Here is a 10,130-nt window from a genome sequence, read left to right on the forward strand (position 1 = left end):
TGGAAATAGAGTTGCAAATAACACTTGCCTCGGTGGTGGTGGTGGGCGGGGGGATCAGCAATGCACTAAATACCAATACTGATACGTAGTCCCTACTGTCACAGTCTCAGAGATAACAGTAACCCAGACTACTGCGATGATCTTAGAGAGTGTAGATTCAGTAATGGCAACTTCAATGCATGCACTCACAGTCGTCACCATTCAACAGGAAGGGAAGCATATCAGACGCCTGGTACATTATGTCCTAGCCCTTAACCTCACCCTGACTGGAGGGAAAGTTCCAGGACAAAGGACGGTCAGCAAAATCAGTGACTGACAGGGTGAGGCACTTAGATATTGCCCAACGAAAGCAGTCAGATAAGGTTCAGAGTAAATTCACCCAACGGGTATTAACTCCTGATTCTTGTTTTTGTTGTAAAGGAACTTTAATCAATAGAGTAGTCAGGAACACCTTCCAACTGCTCATGGAAGAGAGTCCTAAAGGCAGTAAACAATGGTGTCGGGCATGCCCTGTCTTTGGACATGCTTGATCGAACCACCCAGGGGAGCTGAGTCACTCTAAATTCACACAGATGAAAGAGATGATGCCTGTGGCCAATATTGTCCATTCCGAGGGAATGCTAAGAAGGCAAGCCTGGTTTGGAGGCATTAACAGGAGAGATTACTGGTGTGACCACAGGGAGGAGAGACACCATGAGGGACTCATGTAGAAAGACTAAATGAGCCATTTAAAATGATGTTTTTGAAAGCTTTAATGGAGTGCAACTAAGCCTAAAGTATAATTTTAAGAGAAAAAATGGAGTATTCAAAACTGTATATACAGCAAGTAATTTGGACAATAAAAAATCTTGCCCATTTCTATATTACCGGCCTCCACACACAGACAAAGTCAAGATTTAAAAAATGTACCATACTGTTAATGGTTAATGATAATTTTATGGACTTAAGATAGGTTTTTTTCCCTCTACTTTTGTCATTTCCATAATTTCAATATGAGTTAACGATACAATTGACAAAAATAAGAAAGAAAGGGCTAGCTGACAGCATGGTGGTTAAGGTGGCTGGCTCCGACATGGCTGATGGTACAATTCAAACCCTGGACCTGGAGGCTTGAGAAACATGCCAGGCACTTGTATGTGTGTGCCCACATCCTGAAAGGAGAATGGAGAAGGGACTGTGGTGTGTCACCAGCCCCTCCCCGGGAGGAGAGTTCACTTTTTCTCTCTCTCTTTCTCTGGTGAGTATATGCACCTTATAGCCCAAGTAATTTATAAAGAAGTAGAAGAAGAAGTGGAAGGAAAAGGGAGGAAGAGGAGGAGGAAGAAGAGGAAGAAGAGGATGATGACACACCTGTTTCCGTGGTTTATTCCATTCTCTTACTTTACTCAGCTGATTCCTACTCCTTATTTGGCTCTTACTTAATCCAAGAAGACATCTCAAATCCCAGAAGTATAAGTTAAGAGTCCCTACTGTCACTCTCATATCCCCGTGTTACTCCAACCCCTTACCATATGCACCATAATTCACCTTGTTTCTCTACTAGACCCGGAGCTGAGAGGGCAGGGGCTACGTGTGACCTCAGTACTGCTGCAGACCCCATCCAATGCGTATAATGCCTGGAACCTAGTACGGATAAGAACAAAGAGTTACTGCGCAATTGCATCTACAAGTAGGGTCACGAGGGAGATGTCACGTTAGAGCTCAGTAGAAATTTGGTTAAAATATGATTAAGTACAAAGATCCAGAGGGGCTTCTCTGAGACGAAACACAGTGGAACCAAGGCAGAGTAGAGAACTGTCTGCCTGAAAGAATCATAGCCACCTGGCGCGAAGAATGGTGAAGACGCTGTGGGTCCATACTACACTGACGTTCAGTAACAGCATCGTCACCGGCATAAGAAGGTAAGAAAACACTGTCCAGGGTTTGAGAAGAGAATCCGAATGACTGGAGAGAAACTAGGAAGAGAAGTTTTATCTGTGGGGCTAGATAAAATTGTCAAGTGGCATTACAAGGAGTATTCAGTCTGAAAGGGGAAGCAAAAGTTCTTCTTTCCCGGGACCAGCAGTTGGCGTAATGCCAATGTCGCTGGACTCCCATGTAGTCAATCGCGGTTCGAGTCCCAGACCAGGTGGCTTGAACTCAGCTGGGTGTGTGTGTGTGTGTGTGTGTGTGTGTGTGTGAGCGAGAGGAGAATGGAGGAGAAGGGATTGTGGTGTGGCCATTCCCCCCGGGGGGCTGATTTCTCGCTTTCTGTCTTTCTCTCTCTTTCTGGCAAGCGTGCATGCCCTATAGCAAAAACCTCTCAAAAAAATAAATTAATTAAAGAAGAAGTTCTTGTTTCCCTGGAATCCTGAAAGTGCTGTGTCATCCTCCTGTTGTCACCTCGTCTGCAGGAAGCCTTCCAGGTAAGCTGGGACAGAGGGAGAACAGAGAACAGAACAGGGGCTGACAATCTAGCACTAAGTAAACACAGCCCCCCTGCCCTGTCACACAGCAGGGAGCCTCCTGCTCCTCCACTGTTTTTGTTGTTTATTTTTAACATTTTTTAAATTTTAAATTTTTTTTTTTTTTTTTTTTGTCTTGTAAGGTTTTTGCCAAAAAGTGTGCATGCTCATCAGGCAGAGACAGACAAATGGAGTGAGGGAAAGTGAGAGCCCCCCACCCCCTCTTGGCGCTGGTCGGCCATGACATAATCCCTTCTCCATTCTCTTCTCAGGGTTTTGGACATGAATGACACACACCTGGTGGCATTTTCAAGCCGCCAGGTCGGGGACACAATCCATAGTTAGCCATGTGGAAGTCCAGCGAATTTACCACCACACTACCTGCCCCCTCCCACTGTTTTTGAAGGGATGATAGCTTTGTTTGCATTCTTTTTAAGATGTATATCTTCCTGGTTAACCTACTAAGTAAACAGAGCCAAGCCAAAGCAGACAAATTGCCTCTTAAGAGCACAGTTCGAAGTCAATTTTGTCAGCCTTCTTTCTTAAAAGCTGGTTTGGCTTCTAGATTCTGCAAGAGAACATTTGCCTCATTGAGGTAAAGCCGCTTTAAGCATATGAATGTCTATCATTGAGAATGTTATTATGTAAAAGATTACAGGAAACAGGCAGGTGACGTGAGTCTTCTGCTTGGCCCTGCTATCATGAGCATTATTACAAATCCAATGTGGCATTTTAGAAAGATTTTAATTACAAAGAAATTGGAGAATTACCAGGTTATCATCAGAACACTAAGAGTAGCTTAAACTGGACTGGCCAAAGGATATGTCCTTCTCAACATAACAGCCAGAGTCACAACCAGGAAAAAGAAGAAATGAAGAAAAGAAAGAAAGAAGACAAAAAGGACAGACAGTAGAAGATGCTATAAAAATTAAATAACATAAGATAATCAGGGATCCTACAACATACTGCAGTCTTCTATTTAAAATCAGGAAATGACACTTTATCCTCTGAACCTGCGCATCTGTGATCATATAAGAATTAATTCTCTTTTTCTACTAAGAGCCTAAATAGTATTTACGACATTAATACACTTTAAACCATTGAATTGATGTTGTACTATTGGTGTCTTCACTAGGTCCCTGTAGGTGGAGTGCCGTCTTACAGAATTTAACCTATATGGCTAATTTTACCTGCATACTGAAAATGCTTCTGTGCTAATTTTATTGTGCTTTCGGAAGTATTTTCTGTAGGATGGTTGTCAGTGAGTGCATCATCAGGGTTCAGTGCTGATACCAATGAAAACTGATCTAGGTCAATTCAATGGGAGAAAATTGACTGAAAAGATCAAAGGCGCTCCCAGACCTGAAGCAAACCTGGAGGATCAGGCTTAAAAATGAAATATAGGGGCCAGCAGATGGCGTAGTGGTTACATCACTGGACTCCCATAGGGCCAGCTAGGGTTTGAGTCCCAGACCTGGTGGCTTGAAATTCATGTCTGGTGCATGTGCATGCATGCCTAAGATCCTGGGAGGAGAATGGAGGAAAAGGGATTGCAGCATGGCCATCCCACAGGGTGCAGGGGAGGTGTGTGTGTGAGAGTGATTTCTCACTTTCCCTCTCACCATCTCTGTCTCTCTCTCTCTAGCAAGTGCAGGTGCCCTAAAGCAAAAACCTCTAAAAAATGAAAATACATCAAAAGAGCTTTAAAATTTAGGATAAAACATGCAATCATTTTGTAGTAAGAAATATATAACTTCCAGGGATCAGCAGTTAGCATAATGGCTATGTCGCTGGACTCCCATGTAGTTGACCACGGTTCGAGTCCCAGACCTGGTGGCTTAAAACCCATGCCGGGCACGTGTGCGTGTGTGCCCAAGATCCTGAGAGAGTAGAATGGAAGAGAAGGGATTGCGGCGTGGCCATCCCCCCTGGGGGGTGATTTCTCGCTTTCTGTCTCTCTGTCTCTCTCTCTCTCTGTCTGTCTGGTGAGCACACGTGCCCTATAGCAAAAACCTCTCCAAAAAGTAAAGAAATATATGACTTCCAATATATAAAATATATTGGAAGCAAAATGATTTCCCACTGACACTACATTCTAGTATCGTTAGGTCAAGATTCAAAGCCTTAATCTTCCAATCCATGAATATAGGACAGATGTATTTCTATTTATTTGTGTTTTATTTCATTTCTTTCATTTCATAGTTTTTAGTGAACAAGACTTTTACTTCCTTAGTTAGGTTTATCTGTGTATTTTATTCTTTTAGATAGTAGAGTCAATGTGATTATATTCCTGTTTTTCTTTTCCGGTAGTATGTTGTCATTCTACTGAAATGCAACTTATTTTTGTAGTCGGTTTTGTGTCCTACAAATTTACCAAATTTATTCACTCATTCTAAATTTTTTTTCATGGAGACTTTAGGATTTTCTGTATATAATATGCTTGTAAATAGGGACAATTTTGCTGCTTTATTTCTAATGTGGATTGCTTTTATTTCTTGCCTAATGCTTTTGGTTAGGAGTTTCAGTACAGTTCTTAATAGAAGTGGCACGAACGGGCATTCTTTACTTCTTCCTTACCTTAGAGGAAATGCTTTCAGTTTTTCCCATTGAGTATAAAGTTAGTTGCATACTTTCATCTAAGGCCTTTATTATATTGAGAAATTCTTCCTCTATCTCTACTATATTGAAGGTTATTTTTAAGAAAGGATGTTAAATTTGTCAAATGCTTTTTTTGTCTATTGAGATGATCATGTGAATTTTATTCGTACGGTTAATGTGATGTATCACATTAATTGATTTTCGTATGGCCACATTCTCATAATAACCGTCCTTCCCCACCAAAGATAAATTCCATTCGATCATGGCGTACGATCCTTTTAATCCTATTGGATTCAATCTTCTAGTATTTTATTGAGGATTTTTATGTCTATATTTATCAGGAAAACTAACCTGTAATTTCCTTTTCTGGTAGTGTGCTTGTATGGTATCAGGGTGATTCTAGCCTCATTAAATAAGTTTGAAAATGTTCCTTATCCTTAATTTTTTTTTGTAAAAATGTAAGAAAGACTGACATTAATTATTCTTTAAACATTTAATGTGATTCAACCAGTGAAGCTATCTGGACTTGGACTATATTTGGTGGGAGGCATTTGATTACTGATTCGATCTCCAAACTAGTTATAAGCCTTCTCAAATGTTCTATTTTTTTCATGTCCCTAATACTCAAAGTGATTTATAAGTTTAATACTATACCTATCAAAATTTCCATAGCGTTTTTTACAGAAACAGAAAGTTTTAGACTAATTCTTATAGACCCACAAATGGCCAAATAAGTATTGAAAAAGAAGAACAAAGCTAAGATATCACACATTCTTATTTTATAACACATTATAAAGCTATAGTAATCAAAAAATATGGTACTATAATACAGATATATAGAAAAACGGAACAAAATAAAGAGCCCAGATAATTAATATATAAAGAACTCTTACTTGTCAATAGTAAAAATAAAACCTAATAACTTAAATAAAAATTAGCTAAGTACTTGACTAGATATTTTACAAAAGAAAATATACAATTGACCAACATGAATATTAAAAAAAAATCAGCATCACTACTTTCCTGGCAAAAAACAATGAGCAAATATGTGTGAGAATAATTATTATAAAAAAATATATTGGTAATGATTGGAAGCACTACACACTGCTAGCGGGAATGCAAAATGGTGAAAATGCTACAAAAACGAGCATGGGAACTGAATAGTGGTGCAGCTGTAAAACAGGAGGCCTTGCTGACCCACGGGGTGAATTTCTGGTTCACACCCAGAGACCTTCCTGAGTACTGTGGGCATACACGTGCCCGTAATCCAGAGCTTCCTGCGTCTGGGGTAGATTGTGATGTCAAGGCCCTTTTTCCTATTTCTCTCTCCCTTGCTCTTTCAAAAATTCTGTCTGTTTCAGCCATAATAAAAAGAAATAAGCAAACTTTAAAAAAATCAGAAGTTCTGCAAAAAATTAAAAACACAAATACCATCTAATTTGGCCTATTGACCAAAGTATATCCAGGAAAAGAATGTAGTCTAGTACAACATAGGCCAAGTAGCAAGAGGCCAGTTGAAATAGAAAACAGGAATGAAAACTCTTATGAAGAACTTATGAAAGAGTTCTCTATTTTATGCCAGCTTTTCTTTTCTGTTTTTTTTGAGAGATTTTCACTGTAGGGCCCGTGCGCTCGCCAGACAGACAGAGAGCGACATAGAAACAGAAAGTGAGAAATCACCCCCCGGGGGGATGGTCACGCCGCAATCCCTTCTCCTCCATTCTCCTCTCAGGATCTTGGGCACACACGCACATGCGCCTGGCGTGAGTTTTAAGCCACCAGGTCTGGGACATGAACCGTGGTTGACTAGGTGGGAGTCCAGCGACACAGTCATCACGCTAACTGCTGGTTCCCTATGCCAGCTTTTCTTTATGCTAGTCTAAGGAACAATGGATGTCATTATCAAAAGGTTAATAACATCAGTTCTGGAATCAGACCATCCTGGTTCAAATCAAAGCATCTCTATACACAAGCCGTATAAACTTGAGAAAGATGCTAAATACAGAGTCTTAGTTTTTCTCGCTAAAATGAAGGGAATGATAGATTCTACATCTTAGACTTGTCATGAGAATTAAATGAGGTAATTTGTGTAAACCAATTACTGCAGTTCCTGACACATATTAAATGCTCAATTAGTATTAGTGGTATTATTATAAGGATTAGTCTTTCAAGAATCTGGGTAGAAAAAAATGTCCTTAGTTAAGTAAATTTTGGAAATCATGATAATAGTTTTACCTTTGTGGAGACTCACAACATAAATTAACTTATTAAAGTATTTTAAATACCCTGCATATGTTTGACAGGATGTTTTCTAAACCTAATTAATCACACAATCATTTTGGGCTTTTTTTTTTTTTCATTGTGCTTGTTAACAGCTCCCCTCACCACCCTCTCTAAATGAACACTTCATTCATTCATGAAGTTACAATGCAAATTCTCCTGTTAGAAGCAATAGCCTAAAGGTATTTTATGGGTGGGAAATGCCATCCTTCTCCTAAGGGAGTGAGAAGGTGTGAGGTCTAGTTGTGACATCTATCCTGTCTCCAGTCCACGTTTCCAATGATTGCACATAGATTCTCACATATGGGCAGAGGAAATAGCCTTCTAAACAAAGGAGATATTTTCTACACAAGAGGTTTATAAGGAACTTTGTTTCCTTCTACCACTTCTGTTCCATCCAGAGAACTCCAAAAGCCACAAGAAAGTCTCTTCCACCACCAAAACTTGCATGAATTATACAAGTACTCTCGTCTAGATGACCAAAATTAGCCTTATTTGGCTTTGAAAATGCTGGAATGGTTCATCAAAGAAGAGGGACAGCATTATATTTCTTCCTTAGAGTTCCAGTGAACTAGATTGAGCCAGTTTGCAAAGAAATGCCAAGGCCTTGGGTGATACTGCTGATCTGAGTGTGAAACTTGTTCCTCAATGTTCCTCCTGAGGAAGTCAGGGGACAGGCCTGACCCTTAGGCTTCAGCTCCTGAGTCCAAAGACCTCTCAAGTTTTTGTCACTTGTGGATATCAGGTAATTTTTTTAACTTCCTTTAAGCTAATCTATAAACATGGGATGTGGTGTGAAGGTGGGGGGTTCTGTCCCTGGGTGTTCCTATCTCACATGGTCATGATTGATTGTCCCAGACACAGTGCAGGACAACCATGAAGGTATGGAGGCTCAGAATACCTGTTCTTCTTCTCTATTCAAAAGTAGTGTGTGATACTGTATGTTACTAATGGTGTAGGTTACCATGTATCCCTTGAAATTATAGAAGGAAAATGATCAGAGATGAAACTCTTTGGAACAACCCATGGACCCACTTGGACCAATACACTATGACCTGAAGAAAGGGGTACTGTGTTGGCCTACCTTTGGATTATGTGCATCCCTGAAATTAATCACTAAGAGCCAGCAGGTGTGATGAGCCTGGGAGTACCAAGGTGACCATGTGACTCAGGGAAGAGCAGTTTCTGAAAAAGAAGAAGCTGGTAGAAGATTCCAGAAGTCCACTTTGGAGGAGAAACTTAGGAACTAGATACAGGACAAATAACACAGAACTTAAAGACTGAATTAGTAAATTGTAAATGTAACCGAACACTGCAGTAAGTTTTGAGTAGGACCTAAGATGACACATAGGTTTATCTGTCTTGGCCAAGGTCTTCAGACCCACTTCTGTCAGTCCTTTTTGTCCTCTTGCTTCAGCTAGGAGACACTCTAAATCCCACCAGGTTACCATTTTTTAATATTCCATAGGTCAGATATTTCCCTCCTCATGGAAGCCTACTGGGGTGATGTCAATCATTTCTTCACATGGTTGTTATGAATACTTGTAATTATATATTCTTTTGTTTGATTATTTATCTATTCTCTGTCTCCACCAATGAACCTTAAGCTCCCTACAGTCAGGGTCCATATTTCTGTTCATTGCAATTTCTTTTATTTTTTTAATAATTTTTAATTATTTATTTTACTTTGACCAGAGAAAGACAGAGAAAGAGAGAAAGGGAAAGTGAGAAAGCAAGAGGCCAGATCTGGGACCTGAACGATGGTCGACCATGTAGGAATCCAATACCCTAGTCATTATGCAATATGCAACCTGCTGGCTCTCGTTGCCATTTCATTCCCAGGGTTTAGTGCATCGCTCAGCACACTTGGTATACAATAAGTGTATGTGGGATACATCAGCTGGTAAATGGGGCTTGTATTCTAGTCATATCTTGAATTCATGTGCACCACATGGCCCCGTGCTGCCGTACACGCTACATGTTCCTCCCAGAGTCTCTGCATGAAAAGCCCCTGCGCGTGTATTAGGGCCATTAGCAATTTCTTCTCTCCTGCATTGTTCCCGATGTCCTGTTCCCTCTCAGAAAAACAGATGCTCATTCCACATGACCAGGGTACTCTGCGCACAGTTCCATCAGGAGGGTCCCTTACGTTTCTTTGGAAATTAAGTTCCTGTGCCTCCTCTCACAGGATCGTGGGTTCTCCAGACTAAGTAATGTGACTTTGCATCAGCAACAAGTAGCCCCATGAAGGAAATGCTGCAGGCGTTTGATAAACATGTTTTACATTGGTGAATAAAGTGAGAAAAATATATTATCAGCCCAATACATGAGAAAATGGAAGTCTAAAATATTGTCACCTCTGTCCCAATTAACTACAAGGTCCACTGTACATCTCTTGCCCATAAGTCATTCTTCAATATTGTCGTTTAAAAATCTCCGAATTAACGAATGTCAGTGCCAGTTGAAGAAGTAAGATACACAAATGGCAGACCCACCTCTATGCATCTGTGTGTCCTGTTAGAATGCAGACTGCCCTCTTGTAGTTGTTCTTAAAAGAAAAAAAAAAATACACATTTCCCACTTAATAAAATAATCTCTTTGACTCTGTTTTCTCTTTCTTTTTCCCTCTATTCTAAGTCAATTTTCATCCTTTGAAAGACTGACATAATCCAAATGCTCCAAAGATTTGGTTCAAATCCAAATTAAATAGTCAGCCTGAGCTTAGAGCAGCTGCAGCCATGGTTCTTGGGATGCAAACCAGGTCAGTGAGTATTGATACAGAGCTGCACAGAACCCCTGGCGTTCCCT

The 10,130-nt window shown here is 40.2% G+C and overlaps 1 long non-coding RNA gene across 1 annotated transcript; it reads right to left on the bottom strand.

Moving 5' to 3' along the window:
- Positions 1-1,533: 1,533 nt before the first annotated feature.
- On the bottom strand, positions 1,534-9,862 carry LOC102500600 (uncharacterized). The gene is made up of 3 exons (XR_335492.1): positions 9,818-9,862; positions 8,407-8,507; positions 1,534-1,623 (listed from the first exon to the last, which is right to left on the bottom strand). It is a non-coding gene; the product is annotated as an uncharacterized LOC102500600 (long non-coding RNA).
- Positions 9,863-10,130: the final 268 nt, after the last annotated feature.

This window comes from Tupaia chinensis, unplaced genomic scaffold (genome assembly GCF_000334495.1).
Source record: "Tupaia chinensis unplaced genomic scaffold, TupChi_1.0 Scaffold000426_1, whole genome shotgun sequence".
In the NCBI taxonomy this organism is placed as follows: Eukaryota; Metazoa; Chordata; class Mammalia; order Scandentia; family Tupaiidae; genus Tupaia; species Tupaia belangeri.